At 50.8% G+C, this 23,731-nt stretch overlaps 2 non-coding genes and 2 pseudogenes across 2 annotated transcripts in view; all 4 read left to right on the forward strand.

The window, feature by feature from the left end:
* Nucleotides 1–268: 268 nt before the first annotated feature.
* On the forward strand, nt 269–10,092 carry LOC126977775 (large subunit ribosomal RNA; annotated as a pseudogene).
* Nucleotides 10,093–14,494: 4,402 nt separating this feature from the next.
* LOC126977783 (5.8S ribosomal RNA) lies at nt 14,495–14,651 on the forward strand. The gene has a single exon (XR_007732411.1). It is a non-coding gene; the product is annotated as a 5.8S ribosomal RNA (ribosomal RNA).
* A 539-nt stretch (nt 14,652–15,190) lies between these two features.
* Nucleotides 15,191–19,873, forward strand: LOC126977750 (large subunit ribosomal RNA; annotated as a pseudogene).
* Nucleotides 19,874–22,624: 2,751 nt separating this feature from the next.
* Nucleotides 22,625–23,731, forward strand: part of LOC126977619 (small subunit ribosomal RNA) — a 1,905-nt gene continuing 798 nt past the window's right edge. Inside the window, exon 1 of the ribosomal RNA XR_007732294.1 lies at nt 22,625–23,731. This exon is cut by the window's right edge and continues 798 nt beyond it. This is a non-coding gene — a ribosomal RNA (small subunit ribosomal RNA).

The following is a 23,731-nucleotide window of genomic DNA, read 5'->3' on the forward strand; positions in this document are numbered from 1 at the left end:
TCTCGTGATTAATTTTAATTAATCTATGCAGAGCTCTCTATGTGAACGGCGTGCGTGGCTGCGCCTTCGGTTCGCGTCCCGTGCGCTGCACGTGTTATTTCGGCCCGACGTGAGCGTGCAAACGAGTAGGCGGACTCGACGTCCGAAGGGCGCTTCGATCGCGGTACGTGCGCGGGTCGACGATACGTCGTTGAGACTTATTGGCGGCGCGCGCACGACGGTGTCGCTGCGCTGACGGATATCGTGTCTGCCTCATACTTTTTATCGTTGGCCTCAGATCAGGGAGGATCACCCGCCGAATTTAAGCATATTAGTAAGCGGAGGAAAAGAAACTAACCAGGATTCCCTCAGTAGCGGCGAGCGAACAGGGATAAGCCCAGCGCCGAATCCCGCGGTCGTCACGGTCGCGGGACATGTGGTGTTAGGGAGGTTCCGCTTTCTCGCGGTCGCCGCTCCCGTCCAAGTTCGTCTTGAACGGGGCCGTTTTCCCATAGAGGGTGCCAGGCCCGTAGCGACGGAGCGAGTCCGCGAGAGGGACTCTCCTCAGAGTCGGGTTGCTTGAGAGTGCAGCCCTAAGTGGGTGGTAAACTCCATCTAAGGCTAAATATAACCGCGAGACCGATAGCGAACAAGTACCGTGAGGGAAAGTTGAAAAGAACTTTGAAGAGAGAGTTCAAGAGTACGTGAAACCGTTCAGGGGTAAACCTGCGAAACTCGAATGAACGAACGGAGAGATTCATCGTCACTCCGGGGCGTACGGCGGCGTGCCGCGATGTGCGCGAGACTCGTGCTCGCGTTCACCGGTCGCCGCCGTTGACGCACCCGGACGGCGTGCACTTCTCTCTTAGTACACATTATGCATCGCGACCCGTTCGTCTGTTCGGCCTAAGCGTTGTCCGGGAGCCGGGCGGCTGCGCGTTCACGCGCACAGCCGTCCGACCGTGACGATCGCCGGCCGGCGGCGGACGGTACTTGTCATGAAACGCGCACGCGTCTCCATCCGGGGACGCGTCCGGCCCGACGCGAGCGAGAGTCGTCGTCGACATCCTGCCCTTGTGCGGATGCTGACGCGACGCCGCTGTCGTCGCAGCCGTGTAGTCTCGGACTGTGCGCGTATCAGTCGGCGATGTTACTGTTTCGGGCACTCGCAGGACCCGTCTTGAAACACGGACCAAGGAGTCTAGCATGTGTGCGAGTCATTGAGTTATGAATTCAAACAGACAAAACTGAAAGGCGCAACGAAAGTGAAGGCGCGCGCTTGTCGCGCGCTCAGGGAGGATGGAGCGTCGGTCGTCAAAAATCGATCTCTCGCACTCCCGAGGCGTCTCGTTTCCAATCAGCGAATGCGGGCGCGCTCTGAGCACAGATGCTGGGACCCGAAAGATGGTGAACTATGCCTGGTCAGGTCGAAGTCAGGGGAAACCCTGATGGAGGACCGTAGCGATTCTGACGTGCAAATCGATCGTCGGAACTGGGTATAGGGGCGAAAGACTAATCGAACCATCTAGTAGCTGGTTCCGTCCGAAGTTTCCCTCAGGATAGCTGGCGTCGACTCGTAACAGTCTCATCCGGTAAAGCGAATGATTAGAGGCATTGGGGCCGAAACGACCTCAACCTATTCTCAAACTTTAAATGGGTGAGAACTCCGGCTTACTCGAACGATGAAGCCGGAGATCTGATGACGGTGCCAAGTGGGCCAATTTTGGTAAGCAGAACTGGCGCTGTGGGATGAACCAAACGTAGTGTTAAGGCGCCTAAAAAACGCTCATGGGACACCATGAAAGGCGTTGGTCGCTCATGACAGCAGGACGGTGGCCATGGAAGTCGGAATCCGCTAAGGAGTGTGCAACGACTCACCTGCCGAAGCGACCAGCCCTGAAAATGGATGGCGCTGAAGCGTTTTGCCTATACACTACCGTTACCGGCAATCGGCGCGTGCGTGTCAAAGCGCACGCGTATTATGCCGTAACGAGTAGGACGTGCGCGGCGGAGTGCGCAGAAGGGTCTGGGCGTGAGCCCGCCTGGAGCCTCCGTCGGTGCAGATCTTGGTGGTAGTAGCAAATACTCCAGCGAGGCCCTGGAGGACTGACGTGGAGAAGGGTTTCGCGTGAACAGTAGTTGCTCGCGAGTCAGTCGATCCTAAGCTCAAGGAGAGATCTTATGTCGATGCGGCGTGTTTATATATATTTTGTGTATATGATAAATAACGCCCTTTGAGCGAAAGGGAATCCGGTTCCTATTCCGGAACCCGGCAGCGGAACCGTTTCAATAATCGTTCTCTCGTTTCTCAAGCGAGTGTTCGACGGGGTAACCCAAAGTGGCCTGAAGACGCCGCCGAGTGGTCCGGGAAGAGTTTTCTTTTCTGCCTGAGCGTTCGAGTTCCATGGAATCCTATAGAAGGGAGATATGGTTCGGAACGCGAAGAGCACCGCATTTGCGGCGGTGTCCGGATACTCTCTGCGGACCTTGAAAATTCAGGTGAGGGATGTACGTGGAGATGTCGCGCCGGCTCGTACCCATATCCGCAGCAGGTCTCCAAGGTGAAGAGCCTCTAGTCGATAGAATAATGTAGGTAAGGGAAGTCGGCAAATTGGATCCGTAACTTCGGAATAAGGATTGGCTCTGAGGACCGGGGCGTGTCGGGTTTGGACGGGAAGCGGATGCGGCCGGTGCCGGGCCTGGTCGATGCTCGCGCGTGTCTCCATCGCAAGGTGGTCTCGCGCGTCGTGCTGAATCCGGACCCGCGTTCCGGCCTTTCGCGGATCTTCCTAGCCGTAAGTCCGCGTCGGTTTCGTCTCGTGCGCGATCGGCGCGGTACTGTACGACCGCCGTTCAACGGTCAGCTCAGAACTGGCACGGACAAGGGGAATCCGACTGTCTAATTAAAACAAAGCATTGCGATGGCCCTCGCGGGTGTTGACGCAATGTGATTTCTGCCCAGTGCTCTGAATGTCAACGTGAAGAAATTCAAGCAAGCGCGGGTAATGGTGGAGATAACGGGAGCAAAACAGGCGCGATGTATGTTGTCACGTCTGTTATTAGACAGTCGGTATAGGGTGTTCAGCTGTACTTCAGGGAGCTCACCCAAAAAAGTTGGTCAATTAGCCACCCCATCTCGGTTATCCGAGCAACGGGCGCGGTGGCCTTCAATTGATCTGAAGTAGATGGTTCCGAAAGGTTCCTCGGCGGTTACCCGTCAAACGTGGTGGAGGTAGCTTTACCGACACGGGAGCTATGGGGGAGGGGAGCCCACTGGGAGGCTACCAGTGCCCCTCCATTGGCGTCGGACTCGTAGTGGCTTGGCGCCAGGTGTTGATAGGACAAATGTGGGGAGATTGTTGTCCATTTGTTTGCGTATAGCATATCTCTCAATAGGAGACGGCCAGTGTGGGCTGGGTCCCGATCTCCGCCTCTGGTTCGTATGGGCGAAACGTCTGTGGAGTACCGCGACTGGGGGTGCTTGCCGCCTGGGTTAACAGGCGAAATTGAAGAGTCATAATTGGTTGTCTGTGACCCTCTACGTCTGACCAACGCACTATACCGGGACTGGAGCGAAAGCTGTTGTGCTGTAACCTACCTAGTAGGCGGTGTGCCTTGGGATTCTAGCAGTTAGAAAGGCAGACAGTAAGTACCGCCATCCGACGTCGGGCCGGGTGCGCTGGGGGGCTTGCCAGCCCCCCAGACCCCCCGCCCGGCGATAGCAACTATGACTCTCTTGAGATAGCCAAATGCCTCGTCATCTAATTAGTGACGCGCATGAATGGATTAACGAGATTCCCGCTGTCCCTATCTACTACTTCGTCGTTGGCTCTCGTAGCGAGCGGACGTGTTTTGTGCTCTCTGCGTTAGTCGCCGCCCAAGTTCTCGCGCCGTGTCACTATTCGCTGCTCGTTCGGCCAATCGCGTCGTGTGGGTGGAGCCTGTGTTCGACGTTCGCGAGTGTCTGTGTAGTGGGCGGAGCTAAGGTGCGTACGTGACCTGAATTAATCCGCTTTGATTTATGACGGTCATTAGTTAATTACTTTGTTTACTGTATTTCTTTTGTGTGACTTGAATTTTTTTGCTATTTGATTTATGACGGTCATTAGTTAATTACTTTGTTTACTGTATTTCTTTTGTGTTAGTGTTTTGACTCATATTATTTAGTTAGCTTTTAGGAATTAGTTATTATTAGACAGTAGGTAGTTGTTAGGTAATTAGGTATTAGGAAGTGTTAGGGAAGAGACAGGACTCGTAGTTAGCTTTTAGTTTTGACTTTATTTTTGTTTTTCTATTTATACTAATAAGCTTGCTATACGAATATGGACACTTCGGAGCGCCTCCTTCGGGAGGCGGTAGAGGAGAAGCGGAAGGAGCTGGAGGAGCTGGAGGCGTTGGCGCTATTTACGCCGAGGAAGTCCTTGGCCAGGACGCCTCCAGGAGGATTCGGCAGTGTTGAGGAGCTCAGGCAGGGTGCGGAGAAGCGCCCGCTGCAGTCACCGGAGGAGGTACAGGAGGCTCTGAGAAGGAAGTTGGAGCCTAGTACGAGTGGTCTGAAGAGCAAAGACGGAATGTCGATGAGGGACCAGGACATTGAGGACCTTATTGAGCTGGCCAACACAGCGGGCAGCACTATTATGTCGGCCGCTACTGGGCCCACAAATAAACTAAACAAGGCGGACCTCGGCCTCATTGGCACCCAGGTGCAGCGGCTTACAGCGGTTGTGGCGACCCTGGCAGGGAGGCTTTTGAAAGCGAAGGAGACGGAAAGAGCCGTCCCCATTACAGCTGGCGTTACCCCCCCCGGGAACACATACGCGAGTATGTTGAGGACAGGTAGGATGGCGACCCAACCCAAGCCGCAGAAGATGGGTGCATCAATCGCGGTGTACCCCATGGAGAGCAGCGGTCTGAGCACTGCAGACGAAACGAAGGCTGCATTAAAGGAGGCAATTAATCCCCACACAATGGGATTGCAGGTGGCGCGTCTACGGAAGGTAGGAAACGCAGGAGTTGTCCTCCAAACGCGCAGCAAGGAGGACTTAGAGAAGATAAAGAAGGCCATGCCCGCAACCTTGAAACTGCAGGAGACTGGACAAAGGACACCCTTGGTGGCAATCCTCAACATCCAGGGCCACGTTAAGGATGGAGAAGAACTCCTGGGAGCACTGCGTCAGCAGAACTTCTCCGAGGTTGACGCCAAGGAAGGCTTCCCAAGGGTGGCCTTCTACAAGAAAACCAAAGGAGGCTCGTGCACAACGGTAGTGCTAGCCTGCAGTGCACAGTGGCGGGACAGACTGATGTCGAGGGAGAGGGTATATATCGATTGGGAGCGGTACCTGGTGCGTGACTTCCTCGACGTCACATGCTGTTCGAAATGCCAATGGTACGGGCACTCCGCGAAGCACTGCAGGGCGGAGAAGGAGACCTGCAGCAGGTGCGGAGACGCTGGGCATGGCCACAAGGAGTGCAAGGCGAAGAACGTGCGTTGCGCCACCTGCGTCAAAGCGGGAAAGCAGGGAGAGGACCACAAGACGGCGGCTTCTACATGCCCGGCCAGGATAGCGGCGCAGAAGAGGGCAGCCGAAAGAACAGATTATGGATGCTAGGCATCGCAGCATAAACGTCGGGCAGATTAACCTCCAAGGAGCAGCAACGGCGACAGCGGAACTCCCGGAAATCGCCCAAAGGCTGGGTCTCGGTATTGTTCTTGTCCAGGAACAGTATGCGAGGGCCCAGCTGCAGGGGCTGCTACAGTGCGCGGAAGATTCGAAGGCAGGGATCTACGTCAACAGCACAAGGATAGCTGGAATGATCCTGCCTCATCTTTCCACGCCGCACTGCCTAGTGGCACACTTCCGGGGGGAAGGCGGAGATTTCTACATGGTGTCGGCGTACTTCCAGTACTGCGAGAGCATTGAAACCCACATTGAACACTTGGACCGCGTACTGGAAGCACTAAGAGGGAAACAAATTATCATTGGAGCCGATACCAACACGCACTCTCCGCTCTGGCACAGTCGCCGTGAGCAATTTGAGGGAAGAGGTGCAGAAACAAGTCGAAGAAGATTGGCGATGGAGAGTTTCATCCTCTCAAAGGGGCTCCTCGTACATAATAAGGAGGGGGAACCGTACACTTTCAACACGGTCAACGGTTCCTCCAACATTGATGTGACGTTTACAACCAGAGGAGTCCCAATACTGCATTGGAAGGTGAGGGAAGACGAGAGCAGCAGCGACCACCAGCTGATTACGTTCTCCATCGCCATAGGAAACCCATCAGCCGCGCGGTACCAGGGAGAGCTGGAACCAGGAGAAGAACCGACGAGGTTCCGGGACCGAAGTGTGGACTGGGACCGGTTTTGTTCTACGCTCTCGTGGCGAGTAGGCAGGCTTGACTGCCGAAAGCCAGCGCAGGAACTCTGCAAGCAGTTTGTCCAAACGCTCGATCGGACAGCCGGGGAGTGCTTAGGGTTCGCTAAGGGGAAGGACCAAACACGCGGTCACGAATGGTGGTCGAGGAAACTCGACAACCTTCGGCGGGAACATAACAGATTACGTCGGGAATGGCAACAGTCTCGGCGCGCGGGCGGACTGGCAGAAGATATCTGCAGGGCGCGCTTCCATCGTGCCCGCGCGGTCTACAGAAAGTCTATGCGCGAAGCGGAGACCAACCACTTCTCGCGGCTTGCTGACAGTGGGAATGACGATCCGTGGGGTATGGCGTATCGTGCCGCCACCGGTAGGGTGCGTCCACCTGCGAACGTCATTAATGGGTTTAAGCTTGCGCAGGGGTATGCTATCGATATTCGCAGCGCGTTGGGAGGGATACTGGCAGCAATGTGTCCGGACGACGACCTGGCAGCCGACTCTGACTACCATATGCAGGTGCGCCTGGCGGCAGCTTGTTTGCCCAGTGGTCACTCGGTGAGTCCCCCCACCAGAGAACAAATAGGCCGAATAATTCGGAATTTACCGGACAAGGCTCCGGGGATAGACGGTGTCACCGCTCGTATTGTAAAGGCAGCGTGGAAGGCGGCCGCGTGTGAGATGACACTTATGTATGTGAAGTGCATAAATGAGGGAGTATTCCCCGATGTATGGAAGGATGGCCGGTTAATAGTATTGCCAAAGGGTGATGGGAAGGCGACTGACCCAAAGGCGTATAGACCTATCACCCTCTTGCCAGTACTGGGTAAGTTGCTTGAGCAGTTGATATGTGAATGTACCCCGGGTCTGTACAGTCGCATGTCAACCCGTCAACATGGGTTTATGAAAGGGAGGTCGACGTTAACGGCTCTGAACTCGCTTCTCTATACAGTGAACGCCAGCACTCACAAGTATGTCCAGGCGGTAACGTTGGACATAGCAGGTGCATTCGATAATGCATGGTGGCCTATGGTCCTGCTTAAGTTTAAGCAGGGCGGCTGCCCGCCGAACATATACAAGTGTCTCTGCTCGTACTTCGTCAATAGACGGGTCGGTATGTTTGCAGGGGGGGAGACGGTGTGGAAACCGTCAACCATGGGGTGTCCACAGGGCTCTGTGCTCGGCCCTACACTTTGGAATATTCTGTTGAATGACCTTTTGGAAATGGACGTACCAACAGGGGTCGAAATGGTAGCGTACGCGGACGACGTGACGCTACTTATACAAGCGGATTCTAGGGCTGCTATCGAGACCAAGGCCGGGGCGGTGCTCGAGAGAATCTCGACTTGGGGTCGCAGGAATCGGCTGAAGTTTTCACCGCTGAAAGCTAAGTCGATTACCCTGAAGGGTTCCTTCGGGCGCCCTCCGGTTATTAGAATGTCAGGCGAACCTGTAGGAGCGGTGGACTCGGTGAAAATCTTGGGCGTTACAATTGATGGTAAGAGATCATTTGCCGAGCATGCCTTGGATATCGGAGAGCGAGCCGCGAGGTGCTTTGGTAAAATGGCACGGGTATCTTCAACATCATGGGGCATACAGTACAAGGCTCTTAAAGTCTTGTACAGGGGGACGTACGTAGCTACTCTCACGTACGCGGCGAGCGTCTGGTATCACAGGTCGTTCCTGTATGTGGTGTCTAGCCGGTTGCTTAGGACACAGCGAACGTCGTTGGTGCTGCTCACCAAGGCGTATCGCTCCACGAGTACGGCCGCACTGCCAGTGCTAGCAGGGGTGCTTCCAGCCGACCTGGAGGTGTACCGCGCGGGCAAGATAGAGGCGACCAGGGGCGATAAGGTAAAGCAGGAGCTCGCGATCTTGAAGAAAGACATCCACTCCGAGGTGGTCATCATGTGGCAGGAGCGTTGGGAACGTGAAGAGAGGGGTGGCGATCTCAAACGCTTCTTCCCATGTGTCGGGGACAGACTCCTGGCGACGTGGGTGCATCCCGACCACTACACGTCGCAACTGTTAACGGGGCATGGTATGTTCAACGGGAAGCTTAGGGACCTGGGGCTCAAAGGGGACGGCACCTGTCCATGTGGCGCGACGGAAGAGAACCGCGACCACGTGCTGTGGGAATGTAGTCTGTACGATCGGGCGAGAGGTGAACTGTTAGACCATCTAGAGAGGAAAAATCCGGGACCAGTGCATTACGGAGATCTTGTTTCTTCGGAGGTGAACTTCTCAAGGTTGGTTAGATTTGCCACAAGTTGGTACCGTGACCGGAGAGTGATGGAGGGGTAAACCAAGACGGTGTCGAAGACAGAGAAAGGAAGACTTTAGGAAGAGGAGAAGAACTGCAAGATGGGCTGCCCGACGACGAAGCCGTAGTTGTGGTCGGCCGCCCCCAGAAAGGGGGAGAGGGCCATCTAGGGACGAAAAAAAAAAAATGAGAACTTGTAGGGAGTCAAGAAAATGTGCCGGACCTCAAATCCGGTACATCTCCCGCTGTTTCGGTCGGTACCTAGGTCTTGATGACCGAAAGGTCGGTAAGACCATGGGAAGGAGGTGGGTTATGTCCCTATCTACTATCTAGCGAAACCACAGCCAAGGGAACGGGCTTGGGAGAATCAGCGGGGAAAGAAGACCCTGTTGAGCTTGACTCTAGTCTGGCATTGTAAGGAGACATGAGAGGTGTAGCATAAGTGGGAGATCGTTCGCGGTCGTCGCTGAAAAACCACTACTTTCATTGTTTCATTACTTACTCGGTTGGGCGGAAGCGGTGCGCGGTCGATAATATCGGCGGGCGTACGGTGTTTCGTTCCAAGCGTGCAGAGTGGCGACGTGGCGGCAACGCTCGTCGCCGTACAACTCCCGCGTGATCCGGTTCGAGGACACTGCCAGGCGGGGAGTTTGACTGGGGCGGTACATCTGTCAAAGAATAACGCAGGTGTCCTAAGGCCAGCTCAGCGAGGACAGAAACCTCGCGTGGAGCAAAAGGGCAAAAGCTGGCTTGATCCAGATGTTCAGTACGCATAGGGACTGCGAAAGCACGGCCTATCGATCCTTTAGTATAAAGAGTTTTTAGCAAGAGGTGCCAGAAAAGTTACCACAGGGATAACTGGCTTGTGGCGGCCAAGCGTTCATAGCGACGTTGCTTTTTGATCCTTCGATGTCGGCTCTTCCTATCATTGCGAAGCAAAATTCGCCAAGCGTTGGATTGTTCACCCATCAAAAGGGAACGTGAGCTGGGTTTAGACCGTCGTGAGACAGGTTAGTTTTACCCTCCTGATGGCGTGTCGTTGCGATAGTAATACTGCTCAGTACGAGAGGAACCGCAGTTTCGGACATTTGGTTCATGCACTCGGCCGAGCGGCCGGTGGTGCGAAGCTACCATCCGCGGGATTATGCCTGAACGCCTCTAAGGCCGAAGCCAGCCTAGCCGAATCCGGCAAGGATATACTCACTGTGGAGCCCCGAGTGTCGGGAGGCTCTAAACAATGTGACTTTACTAGTCGCGTTTTATTCGTAAGACGCGACGTCGAAGCCCATTTGGAACGCGACGAACGGTGCGAGCGGTATTAACACGTGCACCACGGCGTCGAAGTTTCGAATTTACCTCAGTTCGATGTCGGGGCTCGGAATAGTCTGTAGACGACTTACGTTCCTGGCGGGGTGTTGTGCTCGGTAGAGCAGCGTCGTGCTGCGATCTGTTGAGACTCAGCCCTACGCCAGGTGATTCGTCCGAGGACGCATCGTCGCCGAGAAGCAGAGTTGTGTGTGTGTGTGTGTGCAAACAAACAACAGGCCAACATATAATTATTATAATAACATAATAATATAAATAATATTATCATGATATTTCGTCGTGACGGACGCGTCACGCGATTTCTCATGATTATAAAATTTTACAATATATTATTATTTATTATAGTTGAAAGACGTGGTTGATGTTGTACACGGCGACTACTCTAATGATAACGAGTACGATCATTTTCAGGTTATTATGTCGAGTCGAGTGTTGTGATAAGTGTACATCGCCGTCGGCGGCGGCGGCGGCTCCGGTGGTGTTGGGCGCGCTGCGCAAATTCCAAAAGCGAGTACGATCGGCCCCAATAGCGGGTACGGTCGATTCCTCAATAGCGAGTACCGCCTAGCGCGAGGAGCGCGGCGCTCCCTGCCGGTCTCCCCGGACGGATATCTCACTTACTTGTTTTCTCCAATAACGAGTACCGCCGAGCGCGAGGAGCGCGGCGCTCCCTGCCGGTCTCCATCTTTTCTCTTGTTCCTTGTACACCAGAACATTATAGTTTTTGACCAATATTCGTGTCCCCTAATAATTGCATGTTCTGTCCGTTTTTTTTTTTAAATAAAATAAAATAAATTATTAATTATTAATTTATCATAAAAATACCTACGAGAAAAAGTGTAGGTGATAAAATTATCTATAAAAAATGTACCGATACTTTTTTTCCTACGAGCCACCGTTTCTGAGATAATAACTATTCAAAAACTTATAAAAACGCGCTAAGTACACTACTACCTCATAGGTGGCGTGGAAACTCACTTTTTGAATCTAACACTAAGTATTGATACATTTTTAATGGATAATTTTACGATCTACAATTTTTGTCCGAGATACTTTTATGATAAAACTTACCTACCGTTTTGCTGAAAATCGCGAAAAACGAATGTGATTAAGTAAGTAAGTAAGTACGTAAGTAAGTAAGTAAGCAACTAAGTAAGTAAGTAAATAGGTAAGTAAGTAAGTAAGTAAGAAAGAATTACGTTTAAAGATATTTATTTCTCATTAAAAACATAATATTGTCACTTACATGAGAACATAAAAATATGATGTAATAATTTATCCGCCGTTCTTTAGATGTTCAGTACATACATGTTACACATTATAGTACTTATTCTTCTTCACAAAATTTAAGATTACACACTTTTACAGGGCACTGTCACATAACAAACAATTTCAGACATGTGTTTTATAAAAACTTTGAAACAATATAGTCTGATAGGTCACGTTTAAATGTTTTTAGTGACCTAATCTTTTTGAGAGATGAAGGTAGACTATTAAAAAGTTGTGCGCCCTCGTAAATAAACATACGCTTGCCGTAATTTGTTCTTGTCTTAGGTAGTATCAAGTAGCTGGCTCGTCTCGTGCTGCGTTTAGACGCATGTTTAGTTTGGGTGAGTAAGATTGATGTATGATAAGAATTTTGATTTGATTTGAAATATATTTTTTTTTGGAGGTTTTTTATTTGGTTTCGGAGGGAAAATGAAATGTACGTGTCGCGCGTTTATTACTGATCATTATCGTACTCGTTATTAATAAAGTAAAAAAAAAAAAAAAAAAAAAAAAAAAAAACGATTTTTTCTTCGAAGCCGCAATGCATATTCAATATTATGTTATTAATAAATAGTAAAATCAAATCAAAATCACTTTATTCACATATCAGAGAGTTTACACGTTCATATCGTTCGCGTGCACCACACATACGGCAGTCGGCGTCGAGAGTCGAGTCCGTAGCGAACGGTTCGCGACGCCGAATTCAACGCCGCTCAAGTTTTTTCTTGTAAAAAGAGTGAAAAACGCACGCGACAAAAATACAAAAACGCACAACACCAACCACCACCCCCAGCCACAACAACTGCTGCTGTTTTATTATTCTCGTCGTCGTCATCGTCATTCATATTTTATTTAATATATATTTATATTTGAGTAAGTTTGTGAATGCGCGCGATGATAACGACGATGATATAATAACAATACGGTTGTTGGTACTCTCGGGGCAGAGCTGGTGTGTCTGTGTCTGTGTTTGTGTCGCGCGTTGTTTTATATGTTCTTTTTTTACAATATAAAAAATGAGACAGACTCACCGCGCTGTGTCGATCGAGCGTTTTCGAGTTTCCCTATGCGGATGATATTTGATTTGGTGATTTGAAAGGTTTTTTGTGATTTCGTTTCTCATAATTCCTCTCTTCACTCTCTCTATAGTATCATACGCTGCGGCGATCTTTGTCACGTTGAAAGCGATCGTGTAAATTTTTTGCGCGCACCAAGACGCCGACTGGGCTTCGACGGTTTCCCTCTGTTAAGATTTTTAACGTGAGGGCCCGCAAGCCGGAACGCGTCGCGCATTTCACTCGTGCGAGACGTTCACGCTCCTCTCAAGCACCGGGCGTCGATCCGATTTGTGATCACGACGTGTACCGATATTAATACGTTGATACCGCTTCTATTGCGTGTCATCATTTTTATTATTACCCGAAGGGACTCTCGTTACTGAACTTTCATAACATACAATCGGCCCATCGCCGATTTATGATTCGTTCAACGCGCACCGTATGCCTTTGAGATATATAGTATACAGTGCGCGAACGGATATCTCACGATATGTTCAAGATGTCATAGTCGCGACGCCCTAAGGGGAGATCGCGACGCATGACGCGCTGAGCGCGACAACAATCGTTGTTTGCAGCAGCTCCCTGGTTGATCCTGCCAGTAGTTATATGCTTGTCTCAAAGATTAAGCCATGCATGTCTCAGTGCAAGCCGTATTAAGGCGATACCGCGAATGGCTCAATATATCAGTTTTGGTTCCTTAGATCTTACTCAGTTACTTGGATAACTGTGGTAATTCTAGAGCTAATACATGCAATCAGAGCTCTGACCAGTGATGGGATGAGTGCTTTTATTAGATCAAAACCAATCGACGGAGGGCCTCGCGTCCGAAGTCGTTAATTTTGATGAATCTGGATAACTTTTGCCGATCGCATGGTCCAGTACCGGCGACGCATCTTTCAAATGTCTGCCTTATCAACTTTCGATGGTAGTTTCTGCGACTACCATGGTTGTCACGGGTAACGGGGAATCAGGGTTCGATTCCGGAGAGGGAGCCTGAGAAACGGCTACCACATCCAAGGAAGGCAGCAGGCGCGCAAATTACCCACTCCCGGCACGGGGAGGTAGTGACGAAAAATAACGATACGGGACTCTTACGAGGCCTCGTAATCGGAATGAGTACACTTTAAATATTTTAACGAGGAACAATTGGAGGGCAAGTCTGGTGCCAGCAGCCGCGGTAATTCCAGCTCCAATAGCGTATACTAAAATTGTTGCGGTTAAAAAGCTCGTAGTTGCATTTGTGCGCCGCGCTGTCGGTGCATCGCATCCGCGGTGATACTGACACGTCTGCGGAGCATATCGTCGGTGAGCCGGCGGTAAAACGCCGGTTCAATATCAAAATCCTATCGCGGTGCTCTTCAGTGAGTGTCGAGATGGGCCGACAATTTTACTTTGAACAAATTAGAGTGCTCAAAGCGGGCTCAAAATGCCGCTTGAATATTTCGTGCATGGAATAATAGAATATGATCTCGGTTCTATTTTGTTGGTTTTCAGAACTCCGAGGTAATGATTAATAGGGATAACTGGGGGCATTCGTATTGCGACGTTAGAGGTGAAATTCTTGGATCGTCGCAAGACGAACATCAGCGAAAGCATTTGCCAAAGGTGTTTTCATCAATCAAGAACGAAAGTTAGAGGTTCGAAGGCGATTAGATACCGCCCTAGTTCTAACCGTAAATATGTCATCTAGCGATCCGCCTACTACCGATTGAATGATTTAGTGAGGTCTTCGGACCGACACGCGGTGGCTTCGCGGCCGTCGGCGTTGCTGGGAAGTTGACCAAACTTGATCATTTAGAGGAAGTAAAAGTCGTAACAAGGTTTCCGTAGGGGAACCTGCGGAAGGATCATTAACGTGTAACGGTCGCGTGCGCGAGCGTTGTCGCCGACACGCTTCGCTCACAGCCGACTGTTGACGATGATAACTTCAATCACGTGTCAATCACTGATTATTTTCGCGCTCGCGATGTGCTCTCTGTGCTCCGTTGTCGCGTTTGCCGCGCGCGCGCTGACATCTCCCGCCGCAAGTGGGGGGGGTGTCCGGCACGACGTCTCCGGCACGACGCTTCGGCGGGCGCGGTTCGCATGTACGCGACGCGCGTGCGTCTCGCGACGCGCTCATGTCGAGTGCGAAGCGAGTCGAGATCACGACGTACGCGCAATGCGTGCGTCACATAATATTTTGTTACACACAGAGATCGTTCACGTATTTTCTAAATATAAAAACTATTACCCTGAACGGTGGATCACTTGGCTCGCGGGTCGATGAAGAACGCAGTTAACTGCGCGTCATAGTGTGAACTGCAGGACACATTTGAACATCGACATTTCGAACGCACATTGCGGTCCGTGGAGAAATATCCAGGACCACTCCTGTCTGAGGGCCGGCTGCATAAAAGAATACGACGACGCCGTCGCTGTATGCTGACAACACTGTTTGCGCGCCTAAAAAACGTGTAAAACGAGTGACGGTCTTCGGGCCGGGCTCGGGTAAACCCCGCCGGTTTTCCGGGGCCCGCTCGATCCGTTCGAAAATGTAAAATAAGCCGCAACGCGTGGTGCTGTTCGCGTGCAACGCCGTCTCCGCCTCACGCCCGACGTGGGTCACGGAGACGGGCGCGGTACCGGGGCGCGCTCGTTCGCTGTCACACGCGGATATCTCGTGATTAATTTTAATTAATCTATGCAGAGCTCTCTATGTGAACGGCGTGCGTGGCTGCGCCTTCGGTTCGCGTCCCGTGCGCTGCACGTGTTATTTCGGCCCGACGTGAGCGTGCAAACGAGTAGGCGGACTCGACGTCCGAAGGGCGCTTCGATCGCGGTACGTGCGCGGGTCGACGATACGTCGTTGAGACTTATTGGCGGCGCGCGCACGACGGTGTCGCTGCGCTGACGGATATCGTGTCTGCCTCATACTTTTTATCGTTGGCCTCAGATCAGGGAGGATCACCCGCCGAATTTAAGCATATTAGTAAGCGGAGGAAAAGAAACTAACCAGGATTCCCTCAGTAGCGGCGAGCGAACAGGGATAAGCCCAGCGCCGAATCCCGCGGTCGTCACGGTCGCGGGACATGTGGTGTTAGGGAGGTTCCGCTTCCTCGCGGTCGCCGCTCCCGTCCAAGTTCGTCTTGAACGGGGCCGTTTTCCCATAGAGGGTGCCAGGCCCGTAGCGACGGAGCGAGTCCGCGAGAGGGACTCTCCTCAGAGTCGGGTTGCTTGAGAGTGCAGCCCTAAGTGGGTGGTAAACTCCATCTAAGGCTAAATATAACCGCGAGACCGATAGCGAACAAGTACCGTGAGGGAAAGTTGAAAAGAACTTTGAAGAGAGAGTTCAAGAGTACGTGAAACCGTTCAGGGGTAAACCTGCGAAACTCGAATGAACGAACGGAGAGATTCATCGTCACTCCGGGGCGTACGGCGGCGTGCCGCGATGTGCGCGAGACTCGTGCTCGCGTTCACCGGTCGCCGCCGTTGACGCACCCGGACGGCGTGCACTTCTCTCTTAGTACACATTATGCATCGCGACCCGTTCGTCTGTTCGGCCTAAGCGTTGTCCGGGAGCCGGGCGGCTGCGCGTTCACGCGCACAGCCGTCCGACCGTGACGATCGCCGGCCGGCGGCGGACGGTACTTGTCATGAAACGCGCACGCGTCTCCATCCGGGGACGCGTCCGGCCCGACGCGAGCGAGAGTCGTCGTCGACATCCTGCCCTTGTGCGGATGCTGACGCGACGCCGCTGTCGTCGCAGCCGTGTAGTCTCGGACTGTGCGCGTATCAGTCGGCGATGTTACTGTTTCGGGCACTCGCAGGACCCGTCTTGAAACACGGACCAAGGAGTCTAGCATGTGTGCGAGTCATTGAGTTATGAATTCAAACAGACAAAACTGAAAGGCGCAACGAAAGTTAAGGCGCGCGCTTGTCGCGCGCTCAGGGAGGATGGAGCGTCGGTCGTCAAAAATCGATCTCTCGCACTCCCGAGGCGTCTCGTTTCCAATCAGCGAATGCGGGCGCGCTCTGAGCACAGATGCTGGGACCCGAAAGATGGTGAACTATGCCTGGTCAGGTCGAAGTCAGGGGAAACCCTGATGGAGGACCGTAGCGATTCTGACGTGCAAATCGATCGTCGGAACTGGGTATAGGGGCGAAAGACTAATCGAACCATCTAGTAGCTGGTTCCGTCCGAAGTTTCCCTCAGGATAGCTGGCGTCGACTCGTAACAGTCTCATCCGGTAAAGCGAATGATTAGAGGCATTGGGGCCGAAACGACCTCAACCTATTCTCAAACTTTAAATGGGTGAGAACTCCGGCTTACTCGAACGATGAAGCCGGAGATCTGATGACGGTGCCAAGTGGGCCAATTTTGGTAAGCAGAACTGGCGCTGTGGGATGAACCAAACGTAGTGTTAAGGCGCCTAAAAAACGCTCATGGGACACCATGAAAGGCGTTGGTCGCTCATGACAGCAGGACGGTGGCCATGGAAGTCGGAATCCGCTAAGGAGTGTGCAACGACTCACCTGCCGAAGCGACCAGCCCTGAAAATGGATGGCGCTGAAGCGTTTTGCCTATACACTACCGTTACCGGCAATCGGCGCGTGCGTGTCAAAGCGCACGCGTATTATGCCGTAACGAGTAGGACGTGCGCGGCGGAGTGCGCAGAAGGGTCTGGGCGTGAGCCCGCCTGGAGCCTCCGTCGGTGCAGATCTTGGTGGTAGTAGCAAATACTCCAGCGAGGCCCTGGAGGACTGACGTGGAGAAGGGTTTCGCGTGAACAGTAGTTGCTCGCGAGTCAGTCGATCCTAAGCTCAAGGAGAGATCTTATGTCGATGCGGCGTGTTTATATATATTTTGTGTATATGATAAATAACGCCCTTTGAGCGAAAGGGAATCCGGTTCCTATTCCGGAACCCGGCAGCGGAACCGTTTCAATAATCGTTCTCTCGTTTCTCAAGCGAGTGTTCGACGGGGTAACCCAAAGTGGCCTGAAGACGCCGCCGAGTGGTCCGGGAAGAGTTTTCTTTTCTGCCTGAGCGTTCGAGTTCCATGGAATCCTATAGAAGGGAGATATGGTTCGGAACGCGAAGAGCACCGCATTTGCGGCGGTGTCCGGATACTCTCTGCGGACCTTGAAAATTCAGGTGAGGGATGTACGTGGAGATGTCGCGCCGGCTCGTACCCATATCCGCAGCAGGTCTCCAAGGTGAAGAGCCTCTAGTCGATAGAATAATGTAGGTAAGGGAAGTCGGCAAATTGGATCCGTAACTTCGGAATAAGGATTGGCTCTGAGGACCGGGGCGTGTCGGGTTTGGACGGGAAGCGGATGCGGCCGGTGCCGGGCCTGGTCGATGCTCGCGCGTGTCTCCATCGCAAGGTGGTCTCGCGCGTCGTGCTGAATCCGGACCCGCGTTCCGGCCTTTCGCGGATCTTCCTAGCCGTAAGTCCGCGTCGGTTTCGTCTCGTGCGCGATCGGCGCGGTACTGTACGACCGCCGTTCAACGGTCAGCTCAGAACTGGCACGGACAAGGGGAATCCGACTGTCTAATTAAAACAAAGCATTGCGATGGCCCTCGCGGGTGTTGACGCAATGTGATTTCTGCCCAGTGCTCTGAATGTCAACGTGAAGAAATTCAAGCAAGCGCGGGTAAAATGGTGGAGATAACGGGAGCAAAACAGGCGCGATGTATGTTGTCACGTCTGTTATTAGACAGTCGGTATAGGGTGTTCAGCTGTACTTCAGGGAGCTCACCCAAAAAAGTTGGTCAATTAGCCACCCCATCTCGGTTATCCGAGCAACGGGCGCGGTGGCCTTCAATTGATCTGAAGTAGATGGTTCCGAAAGGTTCCTCGGCGGTTACCCGTCAAACGTGGTGGAGGTAGCTTTACCGACACGGGAGCTATGGGGGAGGGGAGCCCACTGGGAGGCTACCAGTGCCCCTCCATTGGCGTCGGACTCGTAGTGGCTTGGCGCCAGGTGTTGATAGGACAAATGTGGGGAGATTGTTGTCCATTTGTTTGCGTATAGCATATCTCTCAATAGGAGACGGCCAGTGTGGGCTGGGTCCCGATCTCCGCCTCCGGTTCGTATGGGCGAAACGTCTGTGGAGTACCGCGACTGGGGGTGCTTGCCGCCTGGGTTAACAGGCGAAATTGAAGAGTCGTAATTGGTTGTCTGTGACCCTCTACGTCTGACCAACGCACTATACCGGGACTGGAGCGAAAGCTGTTGCGCTGTAACCTACCTAGTAGGCGGTGTGCGTTGGGATTCTAGCAGTTAGAAAGGCAGACAGTAAGTACCGCCATCCGACGTCGGGCCGGGTGCGCTGGGGGGCTTGCCAGCCCCCCAGACCCCCCGCCCGGCGATAGCAACTATGACTCTCTTGAGATAGCCAAATGCCTCGTCATCTAATTAGTGACGCGCATGAATGGATTAACGAGATTCCCGCTGTCCCTATCTACTATCTAGCGAAACCACAGCCAAGGGAACGGGCTTGGGAGAATCAGCGGGGAAAGAAGACCCTGTTGAGCTTGACTCTAGTCTGGCATTGTAAGGAGACATGAGAGGTGTAGCATAAGTGGGAGATCGTTCGCGGTCGTCGCTGAAAAACCACTACTTTCATTGTTTCATTACTTACTCGGTTGGGCGGAAGCGGTGCGCGGTCGATAATATCGGCGGGCGTACGGTGTTTCGTTCCAAGCGTGCAGAGTGGCGACGTGGCGGCAACGCTCGTCGCCGTACAACTCCCGCGTGATCCGGTTCGAGGACACTGCCAGGCGGGGAGTTTGACTGGGGCGGTACATCTGTCAAAGAATAACGCAGGTGTCCTAAGGCCAGCTCAGCGAGGACAGAAACCTCGCGTGGAGCAAAAGGGCAAAAGCTGGCTTGATCCAGATGTTCAGTACGCATAGGGACTGCGAAAGCACGGCCTATCGATCCTTTAGTATAAAGAGTTTTTAGCAAGAGGTGCCAGAAAAGTTACCACAGGGATAACTGGCTTGTGGCGGCCAAGCGTTCATAGCGACGTTGCTTTTTGATCCTTCGATGTCGGATCTTCCTATCATTGCGAAGCAAAATTCGCCAAGCGTTGGATTGTTCACCCATCAAAAGGGAACGTGAGCTGGGTTTAGACCGTCGTGAGACAGGTTAGTTTTACCCTCCTGATGGCGTGTCGTTGCGATAGTAATACTGCTCAGTACGAGAGGAACCGCAGTTTCGGACATTTGGTTCATGCACTCGGCCGAGCGGCCGGTGGTGCGAAGCTACCATCCGCGGGATTATGCCTGAACGCCTCTAAGGCCGAAGCCAGCCTAGCCGAATCCGGCAAGGATATACTCACTGTGGAGCCCCGAGTGTCGGGAGGCTCTAAACAATGTGACTTTACTAGTCGCGTTTTATTCGTAAGACGCGACGTCGAAGCCCATTTGGAACGCGACGAACGGTGCGAGCGGTATTAACACGTGCACCACGGCGTCGAAGTTTCGAATTTACCTCAGTTCGATGTCGGGGCTCGGAATAGTCTGTAGACGACTTACGTTCCTGGCGGGGTGTTGTGCTCGGTAGAGCAGCGTCGTGCTGCGATCTGTTGAGACTCAGCCCTACGCCAGGTGATTCGTCCGAGGACGCATCGTCGCCGAGAAGCAGAGTTGTGTGTGTGTGTGTGTGCAAACAAACAACAGGCCAACATATAATTATTATAATAACATAATAATATAAATAATATTATCATGATATTTCGTCGTGACGGACGCGTCACGCGATTTCTCATGATTATAAAATTTTACAATATATTATTATTTATTATAGTTGAAAGACGTGGTTGATGTTGTACACGGCGACTACTCTAATGATAACGAGTACGATCATTTTCAGGTTATTATGTCGAGTCGAGTGTTGTGATAAGTGTACATCGCCGTCGGCGGCGGCGGCGGCTCCGGTGGTGTTGGGCGCGCTGCGCAAATTCCAAAAGCGAGTACGATCGGCCCCAATAGCGGGTACGGTCGATTCCTCAATAGCGAGTACCGCCTAGCGCGAGGAGCGCGGCGCTCCCTGCCGGTCTCCCCGGACGGATATCTCACTTACTTGTTTTCTCCAATAACGAGTACCGCCGAGCGCGAGGAGCGCGGCGCTCCCTGCCGGTCTCCATCTTTTCTCTTGTTCCTTGTACACCAGAACATTATAGTTTTTGACCAATATTCGTGTCCCCTAATAATTGCATGTTCTGTCCGTTTTTTTTTTTAAATTAAATAAAATAAATTATTAATTATTAATTTATCATAAAAATACCTACGAGAAAAAGTGTAGGTGATAAAATTATCTATAAAAAATGTACCGATACTTTTTTTCCTACGAGCCACCGTTTCTGAGATAATAACTATTCAAAAACTTATAAAAACGCGCTAAGTACACTACTACCTCATAGGTGGCGTGGAAACTCACTTTTTGAATCTAACACTAAGTATTGATACATTTTTAATGGATAATTTTACGATCTACAATTTTTGTCCGAGATACTTTTATGATAAAACTTACCTACCGTTTTGCTGAAAATCGCGAAAAACGAATGTGATTAAGTAAGTAAGTAAGTACGTAAGTAAGTAAGTAAGCAACTAAGTAAGTAAGTAAATAGGTAAGTAAGTAAGTAAGTAAGAAAGAATTACGTTTAAAGATATTTATTTCTCATTAAAAACATAATATTGTCACTTACATGAGAACATAAAAATATGATGTAATAATTTATCCGCCGTTCTTTAGATGTTCAGTACATACATGTTACACATTATAGTACTTATTCTTCTTCACAAAATTTAAGATTACACACTTTTACAGGGCACTGTCACATAACAAACAATTTCAGACATGTGTTTTATAAAAACTTTGAAACAATATAGTCTGATAGGTCACGTTTAAATGTTTTTAGTGACCTAATCTTTTTGAGAGATGAAGGTAGACTATTAAAAAGTTGTGCGCCCTCGTAAATAAACATACGCTTGCCGTAATTTGTTCTTGTCTTAGGTAGTATCAAGTAGCTGGCTCGTCTCGCGCTGCGTTTAGACGCATGTTTAGTTTGGGTGAGTAAGATTGATGTATGATAAGAATTTTGATTTGATTTGAAATATATTTTTTTTTGGAGGTTTTTTATTTGGTTTCGGAGGGAAAATGAAATGTACGTGTCGCGCGTTTATTACTGATCATTATCGTACTCGTTATTAATAAAGTAAAAAAAAAAAAAAAAAAAAAAAAAAAAAACGATTTTTTCTTCGAAGCCGCAATGCATATTCAATATTATGTTATTAATAAATAGTAAAATCAAATCAAAATCACTTTATTCACATATCAGAGAGTTTACACGTTCATATCGTTCGCGTGCACCACACATACGGCAGTCGGCGTCGAGAGTCGAGTCCGTAGCGAACGGTTCGCGACGCCGAATTCAACGCCGCTCAAGTTTTTTCTTGTAAAAAGAGTGAAAAACGCACGCGACAAAAATACAAAAACGCACAACACCAACCACCACCCCCAGCCACAACAACTGCTGCTGTTTTATTATTCTCGTCGTCGTCATCGTCATTCATATTTTATTTAATATATATTTATATTTGAGTAAGTTTGTGAATGCGCGCGATGATAACGACGATGATATAATAACAATACGGTTGTTGGTACTCTCGGGGCAGAGCTGGTGTGTCTGTGTCTGTGTTTGTGTCGCGCGTTGTTTTATATGTTCTTTTTTTACAATATAAAAAATGAGACAGACTCACCGCGCTGTGTCGATCGAGCGTTTTCGAGTTTCCCTATGCGGATGATATTTGATTTGGTGATTTGAAAGGTTTTTTGTGATTTCGTTTCTCATAATTCCTCTCTTCACTCTCTCTATAGTATCATACGCTGCGGCGATCCTCGTCACGTTGAAAGCGATCGTGTAAATTTTTTGCGCGCACCAAGACGCCGACTGGGCTTCGACGGTTTCCCTCTGTTAAGATTTTTAACGTGAGGGCCCGCAAGCCGGAACGCGTCGCGCATTTCACTCGTGCGAGACGTTCACGCTCCTCTCAAGCACCGGGCGTCGATCCGATTTGTGATCACGACGTGTACCGATATTAATACGTTGATACCGCTTCTATTGCGTGTCATCATTTTTATTATTACCCGAAGGGACTCTCGTTACTGAACTTTCATAACATACAATCGGCCCATCGCCGATTTATGATTCGTTCAACGCGCACCGTATGCCTTTGAGATATATAGTATACAGTGCGCGAACGGATATCTCACGATATGTTCAAGATGTCATAGTCGCGACGCCCTAAGGGGAGATCGCGACGCATGACGCGCTGAGCGCGACAACAATCGTTGTTTGCAGCAGCTCCCTGGTTGATCCTGCCAGTAGTTATATGCTTGTCTCAAAGATTAAGCCATGCATGTCTCAGTGCAAGCCGTATTAAGGCGATACCGCGAATGGCTCAATATATCAGTTTTGGTTCCTTAGATCTTACTCAGTTACTTGGATAACTGTGGTAATTCTAGAGCTAATACATGCAATCAGAGCTCTGACCAGTGATGGGATGAGTGCTTTTATTAGATCAAAACCAATCGACGGAGGGCCTCGCGTCCGAAGTCGTTAATTTTGATGAATCTGGATAACTTTTGCCGATCGCATGGTCCAGTACCGGCGACGCATCTTTCAAATGTCTGCCTTATCAACTTTCGATGGTAGTTTCTGCGACTACCATGGTTGTCACGGGTAACGGGGAATCAGGGTTCGATTCCGGAGAGGGAGCCTGAGAAACGGCTACCACATCCAAGGAAGGCAGCAGGCGCGCAAATTACCCACTCCCGGCACGGGGAGGTAGTGACGAAAAATAACGATACGGGACTCTTACGAGGCCTCGTAATCGGAATGAGTACACTTTAAATATTTTAACGAGGAACAATTGGAGGGCAAGTCTGGTGCCAGCAGCCGCGGTAATTCCAGCTCCAATAGCGTATACTAAAATTGTTGCGGTTAAAAAGCTCGTAGTTGCATTTGTGCGCCGCGCTGTCGGTGCATCGCATCCGCGGTGATACTGACACGTCTGCGGAGCATATCGTCGGTGAGCCGGCGGTAAAACGCCGGTTCAATATCAAAATCCTATCGCGGTGCTCTTCAGTGAGTGTCGAGATGGGCCGACAATTTTACTTTGAACAAATTAGAGTGCTCAAAGCGGGCTCAAAATGCCGCTTGAATATTTCGTGCATGGAATAATAGAATATGATCTCGGTTCTATTTTGTTGGTTTTCAGAACTCCGAGGTAATGATTAATAGGGATAACTGGGGGCATTCGTATTGCGACGTTAGAGGTGAAATTCTTGGATCGTCGCAAGACGAACATCAGCGAAAGCATTTGCCAAAGGTGTTTTCATCAATCAAGAACGAAAGTTAGAGGTTCGAAGGCGATTAGATACCGCCCTAGTTCTAACCGTAAATATGTCAT

This window comes from Leptidea sinapis, chromosome 45, assembly GCF_905404315.1.
Source record: "Leptidea sinapis chromosome 45, ilLepSina1.1, whole genome shotgun sequence".
NCBI classification, from domain to species: Eukaryota; Metazoa; Arthropoda; class Insecta; order Lepidoptera; family Pieridae; genus Leptidea; species Leptidea sinapis.